This window comes from Mandrillus leucophaeus, unplaced genomic scaffold, assembly GCF_000951045.1.
Source record: "Mandrillus leucophaeus isolate KB7577 unplaced genomic scaffold, Mleu.le_1.0 Scaffold267, whole genome shotgun sequence".
Classification (NCBI taxonomy): Eukaryota; Metazoa; Chordata; class Mammalia; order Primates; family Cercopithecidae; genus Mandrillus; species Mandrillus leucophaeus.
The window spans coordinates 473,285-486,461 of NW_012102776.1; positions in this window are offsets into that span (position 1 = coordinate 473,285).

Consider the following 13,177-nt stretch of genomic DNA (forward strand, 5'->3'; position numbering starts at 1 on the left):
TGATGGGTGCTGACGAGTTGATGGGTGCAGCACAGCAACATGGCACAAGTATACATATGTAACAAACCTGCACATTATGCACATGTACCCTAGAACTTAAAGTATAATAATAATAATAAATAAATAAATTTTAAAAAAAACTACTTTCTTTGAAGAGCCTTGTTGAAAGACAGAAAGGTAAATATGTTTTATTGAATAAATAAATAAATAAATAAATAAATAAATAAATCTTGAAACACAAAGCCTGGTTGAATATTTATTTACTCTTGGCACTTTATTCTCTTGATTTTTTTGTGATACTTTAAATTCTAGGGTACATGCGCACAACATGCAAGTTTGTTACATATGTGTACATGTTCCACGTTGGTGTGCTGAACCCATTAAGTCATCATTTACATTAGGTATATATCCTAATGCTATCCCTCCCCCCTCCTCCACCCCATGACAGGCCCCCCACCCTGTGACCAAGTGTCCTCATTGTTCAATTCCCACCTATGAGTGAGAACATGCGGTGTTTGGTTTTCTGTCCTTGCGATAGTTTGCTCAGAATGATGGTTTCCATCTTCATCCATGTCCCTACAAAGGACATGAACGCATCCTTTTGTATGGCTGCATAATATTCCATGGTGTATATGTGCCACATTTCGTCAATCCAGTCTGTCATTGATGGACATTTGGGTTGGTTCCAAGTCTTTGCTATTGTGACTAGTGCTGCAGTGAACATATGTGTGCATGTGTCTTTATAGCAGCATGATTTATAATCCTTTGGGTATATACCCAGTAATGGGATTGCTGGGTCAAATGGTATTTCTAGTTCTAGATCCTTGAGGAATCCCCACACTGTCTTCTACAATGGTTGAACTAGTTAACAGTCCCACCAACAGTGTAAAAGTATTCAAGTGTCTCCATATCCTCTCCAGCACCTATTGTTTCCTGACTTTTTAATGACCATCATTCTAACTGGTGTGAGATGGTATCTCATTGTTGTTTTGATTTGCATTTCTCTGATGGCCAGTGCTGATGAGCATCTTTTCATGTGTCTGTTGGCTGCATAAATATCTTCTTTTGAGAAGTGTCTGTTCATATCCTTTGCCCACTTTTTGATGGGATTGTTTTTTTCTTGTAAGTTTGCTTGAGTTCTTTGTAGATTCTGGATATTAGCCCTTTGTCAGATGAGTAGATTGCAAAAATTTTCTCCCATTCTGTAGGTTGCCTGTTCACTCTGATGGTAGTTTCTCTTTCTGTGCAGAAGCTCTTTAGTTTAATTAGATCCCATTTGTCAATTTTGGCTTTTGTTGCCATTGATTTTGGTGTTTTAGATATGAAGTCCTTACCCATGCCTATGTCCTGAATAGTATTGCCTAGGTTTTCTTCTAGAGTTTTTATGGTTTTAGATCTAACAAAAGTCTTTAATGCATCTTCAATTACTTTTTGTATAAGGTGTATGGAAGGGTTCCAGTTTCAGCTTTCTAAATATGGAGAGCCAGTTTTCCCAGCACCATTTATTAAATAGGGCATCCTTTCCCCATTTCTTGTTTTTGTCAGGTTGTCAAAGATCAGATGGTTGTAGATGTGTGGTATTATTTCTGAGGTTTTGGTTCTGTTCCATTGGTCTATCTCTCTGTTTTGGTACCAGTACCATGCTGTTTTGGTTACAGTAGCCTTGTAGTATAATTTGAAGTCAGGTAGTGTGATGCCTCCAGCTTTGTTCTTTTGGCTTAGGATTTTTGGCTCCTATTATTGCTCTTGAGAATAGCAGCCTAATTACCTTTTCTTTGAGAGGATTTATTTTTTTTTCTCTATATGCTTTTATGATCTTCTCTTGTCTTCATTGCCCTGAAATTTGATTTTCGTATGTCTAGGTTATGGTTTTATTTATATTTACCCTTTCTTGATTTTGCACTGGTGGGGTTATACTCAGTTATTATCTCTTTTAACTTTGTCTCTCCCAATGTTTTGTTTTTATCTCTTCTGGAATTGCAATTGGAGTGTTAGATCTTGTTCTAAATTTTAGACTGCTTAACCACTGTTTTATATTCCTTTATCTTTTTATATTTCTGGGCTGCATTCTGACAAATAACTTTTTAAAAATCTATTTTCTAGTTACCTGTTTTTTCTCTTAGTTATTCTACCAACAATTGAGTAATACATTCTGATAATGGTTTGGCTGTGTCCCCACTGAAATCTCATCTTGAATTGTACTTCCATAATTTCCACATGCTGTGGGAGGGACTCGGTGGGAGATAAATTGAATCTATCTATTCTTCCACCTATGATAATTAAAATATTCTGGGCCAGGTGCGGTGCCTTATGCCTGTAATTGCAGCACTTTGGGAGGCCAAGGTGGGTGGATCATTTGAGGTCAGGAGTTCAAGAGGAGCCTGGCCAACATGGTGAAACCCCATCTCTACTAAAAATACAAAAAATAGCCAGACATGGTGGCATATGCCTGTAATCCCAGCTACTCTGGAGGCTGAGTCACAAGAATTGCTTGAACCTGGAAGGCAGAGGTTGCAGTGAGCCGAGATTGTGCTGCTGCACTCCAGCCTGGGTGATAAGAGTCATACTGTCTCAAAAAAAAAAAAAGAAAAAAAAGGGAAAAAATTCACGTGCTGGTAGAGTACAATGTGTATTATGATACATGTATATATTATATAATGATGAAATAAGGCTAATTAAAATATTTATTACTTCACTTACTTATCATTCCTTTGTGGTAAGAACATTTACAATGTACTCTTTTAGCAATTTTGAAATATACAATGCATTGCACCCAATGAATGTATACAATTATTACTTGTCAACCAAAAATAAAATAATTTTTAAAAAGTAAACTACTGCTGGGAAAGAGAATACGAAATAAACTAAACTTTTTATGCCTAAGGAAAAAAAATATTTACTTACTGATAGAAAAATCCCACTTCCTTAAATTTCCATATTAAATATTCTTATTTGTTTCAATTATTTCTAATGTATCACAATTTCTAGTTTGATTCCCTATATTTTAAAATATATAGTTCAGTTGCTCAAAAATTCAGTGCTCATTATTTAGTATCTGCTAGACTCTAGTAAATTATGAAGCATAATGATCACTCCCTTTATTCCAGATAGCACAGGTATAAACGCAGCCTAAAATTAAATTAGTTTATATATTTTTAAAAAAATTTTCAGCAGCCACATCTTGGAATTGATTAATAATCAGGCTCCTTCTATTCCCCACCTCCAATTCATTTTTATATTGAGCTTGTAATCCATCTACCCTTTAAATTTTTTATGTATTTATCGCTGTCTAATCATGTCACCCATATTTTATATCAGTAAATTTTTGAACTCAAGTGTAAGATACAATTATCTTTTGTAAGTTTTACTTCCCTATATTTATTCTTTGTTTTAGCCTAGAAATAATCTTGGCAGATTTTGGCATCAGATGAATCACTATTTCAACGTCTCATCTGTAAATCTGATATGCCATCACCTATTCTTATACCTGTTCTTATCCAAATTATTGACGGGAACTTAAATGAATCAGAGCTGGGCACACAGCTAGAGAATGTATCATGATGTTGACATGAGCCAATTTTTTTTTTTTGTGATTCCAGGACCGTTTCCTTGTATTCTAGGGATCTAAGTGGCATGTACTTTAAACGTGGTGCTTTTTGTAAGTTCAGTCGTTATCTTACCTCATTACTTCATTTTCTCAAAAACGCTCTTTTGTAATATAAAGTAAGTGAAAAACAGGAAGGTTGGGTTGTCAATGTTAGATAATAGAAGTTGAATAGAAAACGTAATCTTCTAATTTTCTTGCTGGCTCTCCTCCTATATTTTTTTTTCAAGATTATATTTTCTAAAACATCCTATTCTTGTACTTCCACTATTCAGGTATATGAAAAAATTCAAGCAGAACGTAAGTGGTTTCCAAGCATGGTAACATAAGAATTATCTGGGAAAGATTTTTAAATATAGCAGAGTCCTGAAATCCACCCTCCAACATTGTGTTGGAGTAGCTTTGGATGGAAGTTAATAATCCATATTTTTCAAAAGATCCCTCTGATGGGCATCCACCTTGGACTTCACATAACTATGTTTGGGGACGAATACCAAACAAAAAGCAATTTACTTGTAGTGAGCAAGTAGGTAAACTCTAGACTAGACTTCTTATTAGAATAAGCAGACATCTTTTTAGACTAGACACAGATTTACAACCAAAAATACAGAGAATTTTCAGCAATGAGAGACTAAACACGATTATAAAAGGATTGCTGGCATGAGAGTGTTGCCTCTTTGCTATAACATGTTGTTTTTGTCATTTTCAGTTCCATCTCAAAACACATGAAAGAAAATATTGAAAATAGTTTGGATTAGGGAGATGAGATATCATGGACTTCTTCCAATCTTCATTTTAGCCCATATGCTTACACATTTTATATAATTATAATTACAGTGTGCATTTCAACTTGGTCTACTGTTTTCAATTAACACTATCTCATAAACCTTTGCCCCATGGCTACCTGGTGTTCATAAGTACAAGTTTAATATTTCAAAACATTCCGTAAAACTGTTTTTTTTATAAGTAAGCTAATAAGCCAATATGACTCTTTGTGTATAATTTTATAATTTTTATCATTATGGATAATTGTGAAAAATAAAAGCTTCTGAATAAGATACTTTTTCTCATTTTAAAAATTATTTCCCTAGAACATATTTCCAGGAATAATATTACTGCACCAAAACAGAAACACTTTTCCAGTTCTTTTTGTTTTTTGAGACAGAGTCTCACTCTGTCACCCAGGCTGGAGTCCAGTGACATGATCTTGGCTCACTGTAACCTCCATCTCCTGGGTTCAGGTGATTCTCCTGCCTCAGCCTCCCAAGTAGCGGGGATTACTGGTGTGCGCCACCACACCCGGATGATTTTTGTATTTCTAGTAGAGACAGGGCTTCACCATGTTGTCCAGGCTGGTCTTGAACTCCTAACCTCAAGTGATCTGCCTGCGTCGGCCTCCCAAAGTGCTAGGATTACAGGCATGAGCCACCATGCCCAGACTTCTCAGTTCTTATAATTACTTTTCTAAGGGCTTGGGACCCAATTATAATACCATCAGAAAAGTATGATGTACAAGTTTCACAAGAAGTTTATCAAACCAGGTATTAACTATATCTTTTTATAATATAATCTGGATCTTTTCAAGAAACCTTGGTAAACCCTCATGTTTTATTTTGTTTTATGTTCTATTTTCCCAGTAATTGTATTAATGCCAGTCAAGTAGTATCCTTTCTGTTTCTAAGGTACAAATGTGTAGCTTTGTCAGGCAGAAAAGCTGGGATCCACTAAGATGGCCAGACTAATTTGTATCAGTCAGTCTTTGCTATAGTAAAACAAACAAAAAAGCTCAATAGCTTAAACAATAGCAATTTTTTTTTCTCACTCATGGGTGTGTGGAGCAGTTTTAATGCAGCTTAGACTGGTTATCTTCTGTTTGGGTACACATATATTCTTATTCTAGGATCCAGGATGAAGGGAATGTCTCTATCTAGGATGTGCAATTTTCATGGCAAAGGGAAGAACTACTTGAGACCAAGCCAAGACAAACAGTTCATGTTAAAGCTTCTGTTTAGGGTTGGCACGGTGTCACTTCTGCTCATAATCCATAGGCCCAGGCAGGTTACATGGCCAAGCCTGATGGGGAATATACTCTGCCTACAGAGATGTGCCTCAAGTTGCATAGGTGTGGATGTGTCTGTATGATAATCCTCATAGGAGGTGAGAAGATTCAGTTGGGAATAATCCCTGAAGCTTTCTTTATTTACATGGTACTTGTTCTCTGTGTATTTTCCTATCACAGAATTTAACACATTTTATTGACATTATTTATTGCTAAGTTTATCTCCTCTTATAGACTTCAAGTTCCTCCAGAGCAGAAATAGTGATTTATTCACTTCTGTGTATCCCTAGTGTCAACAACACCACAGAGCATGTATACATTCTCAAAATACGTATATTAAGTAAATGGTTTTAGTCTCCACTTCTGGAAAAATTATCATCTTCAGCATTCTTTGGTCTTAGAACTAGAAAAAGGTAATACAAGTTAATGTTTTCTAAAATTAGTAGACACTCTAGTGTGCCTTTTTAATGCGTTTTTTTTAAATGAAAAGATTCCTACTCCTATTTATTTTAAAATCCACTTCAAGACTACTGGAGAAAGAACCGGCTTTTCATTTGTATTAGGCGACATCATAAGCATTAGGAGACGTTAGAACTACTCCATTTAAAAGCTCAGTGCATATTCAACCTCACTCTCTCAATTCAGTAGAAGCTCTCTGGTCAAGCTGAGCTCTACTTGGGAAGAGGATAAATGTATAACAGGCTGACTTCTCTACTCTCAAGGAGAGAAATTGAAAGGTTGTCTGTCAAAGAAATGAATTTTTCTATTGAAAAATTATTTTTTAAAGATTTCAAATCTGGGTGTAGGGCCCAAAGTACACTTTGTCATCACTGACGATGTCTTGAGATGGTTAGAAAGTTGGTAAGAGGAAAGAAAATATTAAAAAGCAACACAAATTCAAAAAGGAAGTCTTACAGTCAGAACCACTTCATTCACTAGGGACAGAAAGAACAGTGCCTAGAAACCATGATACTTACAGCAGCTGTTGACAATGAAAACAATTTTAATATCTTTGAAAATCTAAAAAAGGAAAATAAAAAATAATAAACCCAGGCTGGGATATACCTGTCCGTATGCCCAGAAAGTCATAAAATGTAACTTTAAATATTTTTTCAATGAAGGAAGGTGTCATAAAGGCAAAGGTGCCTAAAGTCCACCAAACACATAACACGGTCTTGTGAGTAAACTTTTTGAAGTAGGAGAAGGCACAGAGCAATTGAGCTGAGCAGAGGCCTCCACAGTTGTAGAATTGGCTTCATGCTCAGGGCTGTGAGTAGAATAATTTTTATTTTTCCCAGCCCAACACTGTTTAGTTCTTAATGCTAGAAGTGACTTGGAAAAAAATCATGAAGAACATTATTTAGGGGTCTTCCACCTTGTTTGTGTCTGTGCATATATATACACACACACACACACACACATATATGTATATATGAATGTACATATATGCAGTTCAGTAAATATCTTTTGAGTACGTACAATATGTTGAGCACTCTTCTAGCCATCAGTTAACAAAGGAGAAAAAAAATCCTCCACAGTTTTTCCTCTCTGGACCAGTGAAGCCCAATATATGGTCTGTAGACTGGCTGATGGCTTTGTTATTTTAATTTGAAATTAATTACATATAAATATATTCATGGTTCACATTCAGGTCATACATTTATTAAGAAGAATGGCCATTGAGTTCTCATAGTTTTCATCATAATGAAGATGCTTCAAAAATGATGTGGGTAGGTGGGGAGTTAGAGAGAAATGTAGCCATGTAGTGTTGTTTCAATGAGGAGAAAGAACAGTGAGGAAGGAAAATGAGAGGGAGGGAGGGGAAGAGAAGAGGAGGAGAGAGGAAAGAAGGATGAGGGAGAAGGGAAGAGACAGGAGACAGGCACGCAACGTTATACACAGAATCAAATGTGCAAGGCATAAGTGGCATGGCATCTTTAAATGCACATGTTTTAGTTATATAGATGTATAAGTACTTTCTTGACATTTTACTATGGAAATTTGCTAGTATACAATTTTCTTAAAAAAATTTACAGTCCCATGTACCCACCACACAAACTCTACCATCAATATTTTACTGTATTTGTCCTATAGCATATATATTCATCTCTCATCCCTCTCACCATCCATTAGTCTTTCTTTTTATTGGGTGCATTTCAAAGTAAATTGCTATTGGGGACTTACCCTATAACTTTGTATATGTTTGTTTACAGGTTTTTTTTCTTTTGAGGTAAAATTTATATACAATTAAATATCACAAATTTTAAGTGAACATTAGCTGAGTTTTGACAAACACAAACACCTTTCTAGATATAGAAAATTATCACCCCAGAAAGTTCCCTCAAGCCCCTTCTCAGTTAATTACTGTCCTCAACCTCCTGAAGCAACCACTATAGATTAGTTTGCTTGTTTAGAACTTTGTATAAGTGGAATAATATTTTATATACTCTTCCGTGTAAGGCTTCATTGACTCTGGATGATTTTGAGATTCATCTACGCTGTTGCATGCACCCACAGTTTGTTGCTCTTTTCAGTTGCATAGTGTTATTTCTTTGTATAAATATACAGTAGTATGTTTTTTCATCTTCCTATTGATGGACTCTTGACCTACTTACAAATTTTAGCTCTTATTAATAAATTGCCATGGACATTCTTATGTAATTTTTTGGACATATGATTTTATTTCTCTGAGATAAATACCATGGAATAGGTCATAAGGTAGGTTTAGTTTTACAAAAATCTACAAGATCCTTTTGCATTTCCACTAACTATGTAAGAAAACTCCAATTTCTCTACCTTCTTGTCAATACTTGATGCTTTTATTCATTTAACCACTCAGGAGACTGTATTGTGGTTTCTCATCGTTTTAATTTGCAGTTTCCTAGTGACAAATCATTTTGAGCACTTTTTTGTGTGTTTATCTGTGTGTATGTCCGTGTGTGTGTGTGTGTGTGGGGGGGGGGGCATCTGTATATCTCCTTTTCTGAAGAGTCTTTTTTTTTTAAATTATTTTTGGCATATTGTTTGTATTTTTAGTATAGGTTGTAGGAGTTTTTTAAATATATTCTGGGCACCAGTCCCATTTGTCACCATTATTGTAAATGTGAGTCTGTGGTTTGCTTTTTCATTTTCTTATTTGGTTTACTCTTTTTAAAAATTTATTTTTCAATAGATTTTTAGGGAGCAGGTGGTGTTTGGTTACATGAACAAATTCTTCAGTGGTGATTTCTGAGTTTTTAGTGCACCCATCATCTGAGCCATGTACACTGTACCTAGTGTGTAGTCTTTTGTCCCTCACCCCTTCCCATCCTTTCCCCCAAGTCCTCGAAGTCCAATGTGTCATTCTTTTATGCCTTCACGTCCGTCCGCATAGCTTAGCTCCCACTAATGAGTGAGAACATACAATGTTTGGTTTTCCATTCCTGAGTTACCTCACTTAGAATAATAGTCTCCAATTCCATCATATATATATGATATATATATAGTTTCACATATATATAGTTTCATTTCATTTCATATATTTATACATAGTTTCATTCTTCTACGTGTGGCTTGCAACTTATCCCAGCACCATTTGTGAAATACGATGTCCTTTCCCCACTTTATGTTTTTGCTTGCTTTGTTGAAGATCAGTCAGCTGTAAGTATTTGGTTTTATTGCTGGGTTCTCTATTTTGTTCCATTGGTCTATATGCCTATTTTTATACCAGTACCATGCTGTTTTGGTGACTGTGACCTTATAGTATAGTCTGAAGTTGGGTAATGTGATGCCTCTAGATTTGTTCTTTTTGCTTAGTCTTGCTTTGCATGCTGTTTTATGATTCCATATGAATTTCAGGGTTTTTTTTGTTCTAGTTCTGTGAAGAATGATGGTGGTATTTTGATGGGAATTGCACTGAGTTTGTAGGTTGCTTTTGGTAGTATGATCGTTTTCACAATATTGATTCTACCCATCTATGAGCATGGGATGTGTTTCCATTTGTTTGTGTCATCTGTGATTTCTTTCAGTAATGTTTTGTAGTTTTCCTTGTAGAGGTCTTTTACTTCCTTGATTAGGTATATTCCTACATATTTTATTTTATGTTTTGCAGCTATTATAAAAGAGGTTGAGTTCTTGATTTGATTCTCCACTTGGTCACTGTTGGTGTATAGGAGAGCTACTGATTTGTGTGCATTAATTTTGTATCCTTAAACTTTGCTGAATCCATTTACCAGTTCTAGGAGCTTCTTGGATGAGTCTTTAGGGTTTTCTAGGTATGCAATCATATCATCAGCAAAAAGTGACAATTTGACTTCCTCTTTACCGATTTGGATGTCCTTTCTTTCTTTCTCTTGTCCTATTTTTCTGACTAGGATTTTCAGTACTATGTTGAACAGAAGTGGTGAAAGTGGGCATCCTTGTCTTGTTCCAGTTCTCAGAGGGAATGCTTTCAACTTTTCCCCAATGAGTATAATGTTGCCTGTGGGTTTGTCATAGATGGTTTTTATTACATTCACATATGTCCCTTGTATGCCGATTTTGCCAAGGGTTTTAATCATAAAGCGATTATGGATTTTGTCAAATACTTTTTATGCATCAATTGAGATGATCATATGATTTTTTGTTTTTAATTCTGTTTATATGGAGTATCACATTTATTGACTTATGTATGTTAAACCATCCCTGCATCCCTAGTATGAAACCCACTTGATCATGATGGATTATCTTTTTGATATGCTGTTGGATTCATTTCGGGAGTATTTTGTTGGGGATTTTTGCATCTATTATATATTCATCAGCGATATTAGTCTGTAGTTTTCTTTTTTTGTTACAGCCTTTCCTGGTTTTGGTATTAGGGTGATACTGGCTTCACAGAATGTTTTAGGGAGGATTCCCTCTTTATCTTGTGTGAGAGTATCAATAGGATTGGCACCAATTCTTCTTTGAAAGTCTGATAGAATTCAGCTGTGAATCCATCTGATCCTGGACTTCTTTTTTGTTGACAGTTTTTAAATCACCATTTCAATCTTGCTGCTTGTTATTAGTCTGTTAAGAGTTATTATATCTTCCTGGTTTAATCTAGGAGGGTTGTAGGAACTTAATCCATCTCCTCTAGGTTTTCTAGTTTATGTACATAAAGGTGTTCATATTAATGTTTAATAATCTTTTGTATATCTGTGTTATCAGTAGTAATATCTCCTGTTTTATTTCTAATTGAGTTTATTTTTATCTTCTCTCTTCTTTTCTTGATTAATCTTGCTAATGGCCTATCTATTATATTTACCTTTTCAAAGAACTAACTTTTTGTTTCTGTTGTCTTTTATATTTTTTTGTTTTAATTTTATTTAGTTCTGCTCTGATTTTTGTTATTTATTTTCTTCTGCTGGGTTTGGATTTGGATCGTTCTTGTTTCTCCGGTTCTGTAAGGTATGACCTTAGATTGTCTACTGCGCTCTTTCAGACTTTTTGATGTACATACTTAATGCTATGAATTTTCCTCTTAGCACCACTTTTGCTGTATACCAGAGGTTTTGATAAGTTTTGTCAGTATTATCATTCAGTTCAAAGAATTTTTTAATTTTCATCTGGATTTCATTGTTGATCCCGTGATCATTCAGTAGCAGTTTATTTAATTTCCAAGTATTTGCTGGTTTGTGTGTTCCTTTTGAAGTTGATTTCCAATTTTATTCCACTGTGGTTTGAGTGAGTGCTTAACATAATTTTGACTTTCTTAGATTTACTGTGACTTGTTTTGTGGCCTATCATATGGTCTGTCTTGGAGAATGTGCTGCTGAATAGAATGTACATTCTCCAGTTGTCAGGTAGAATGGTCTTTAAATATTTGTTAAGTCCATTTGTTGTATAGTTTAAGTCCACTGTTTGTTGACTTTCTGTCTTGATGACCTTTCTAGTGCTGTCAGTGGAGTATTAACGTTCCCCACTATTATTGTGTTACTGTCTATCTCATTTCTTAGGTGTAGTAGTAATTGTTTTATAAATTTGGGAGCTCCATCATTAAGTGCATATATATTTAGGATTGCGATAATTTCCTGTTGGATTAGTACTTTTATCATTTTATAATGTCCCTCTTTGTCTTTTTAAACTGTGGTTGCTTTAAAGGTTGTTTTGTCTGATGTAAGACTAGCTATTCCTGCTAGCTTTTGGTGTCCATTTGCATAGAGTATCTATTTCCACTCCTTTACCTTAAGTTTGTGTGAGTCCTGATGTGTTAGGTGAATCTCCTGAAGACAGCACAAACTGGTTGTTGAGTTTTTATCCATTCTACATCTTTTAAGTGGAGCATTTAGGCCATTTACATTCAATGTTAATATTGAGATATATGGTACTACTCTATTTATTGCACTCTTTGTTGCCTGAATATCTTCTTTTATTCATTGTGTTATTGTTATATATGTCGTGGGATTTATGCTTTTAGGAGATTCTATTTTGGTGTATTTTGAGAATTTGTTTCAAGATTTAGAGCTCCTTTTAGCAGTTCTTGTAGTGCTGGCTTGGTAGTGGCAAATTGTCTCAGTATTTGTCTGAAAAAGACTGTATCTTTTCTTTCAGTAATGAAGTTTAGTTTCACTGGATACAAAATTCTTGGCTGATAATTCTTTTGTTTCAGGAGGCTAAAAATAGGACTCCAATCCCTTCAGTTTGTAGAGTTTCTGCTGAGAATTCTGCTGTTAATATGACAGGTTTTCTTTCTTTTTTTTTCTTGATTTTTTAAGTCTTTTTGTTTGTTTCATTTATTTTTTTTATTATACTTTAAGTTCTAGGGTACATGTGCACAACATGCAGGTTTGTTACATATGTATACATGTGCCATGTTGGTGTGCTGCACCCATTAACTTGTCATTTACATTAGGTATATCTCCTAATGCTGCTATCCCTCCCCGCTTTCCTTACCCCATGACAGGCCCCAGTGTGTGATGTTCCCCACCCAGTGTCCAAGTGTTCTCATTGTTCAATTACCACCTGTGAGTGAGAACCTGTGGTGTTTGGTTTTCTTTCCTTGTGATAGTTTGCTCAGAATGATGGTTTCCAGCTTCATCCATGTCCCTACAAAGGACATGAACGCATCCTTTTGTATGGCTGCATAGTATTCCATGGTGTATATGTGCCACATTTTCTTAATCCAGTCAACCATTGGTGGACATTTGGGTTGCTTCCAAGTCTCTGCTATTGTGAATAGTGCCACAATGAACATACGTGTGCATGTGTCTTTATAGCAGCATGGTTTATAATCCTTTTGGTGTATATCCAATAATGGGATGTCTGGGTCAAAAGGTAATTCTAATTCTAGATCCTTGAGGAATCACCACACTGTTTTCCACAATAGTTGAACTAGTTAACAGTCCCACCAACAGTGTAAAAGTGTTCCTATTTCTCCACATCCTCTTCAGCACCTCTTGTTTCCTGACATTTTAAGGATCACCATTCTAACTGGTGTGAGATGGTATCTCATTGTGGTTTTAATTTGCATTTCTCTGATGGCCAGTGATGATGAGCATTTTTTCATGTGTCTGTTG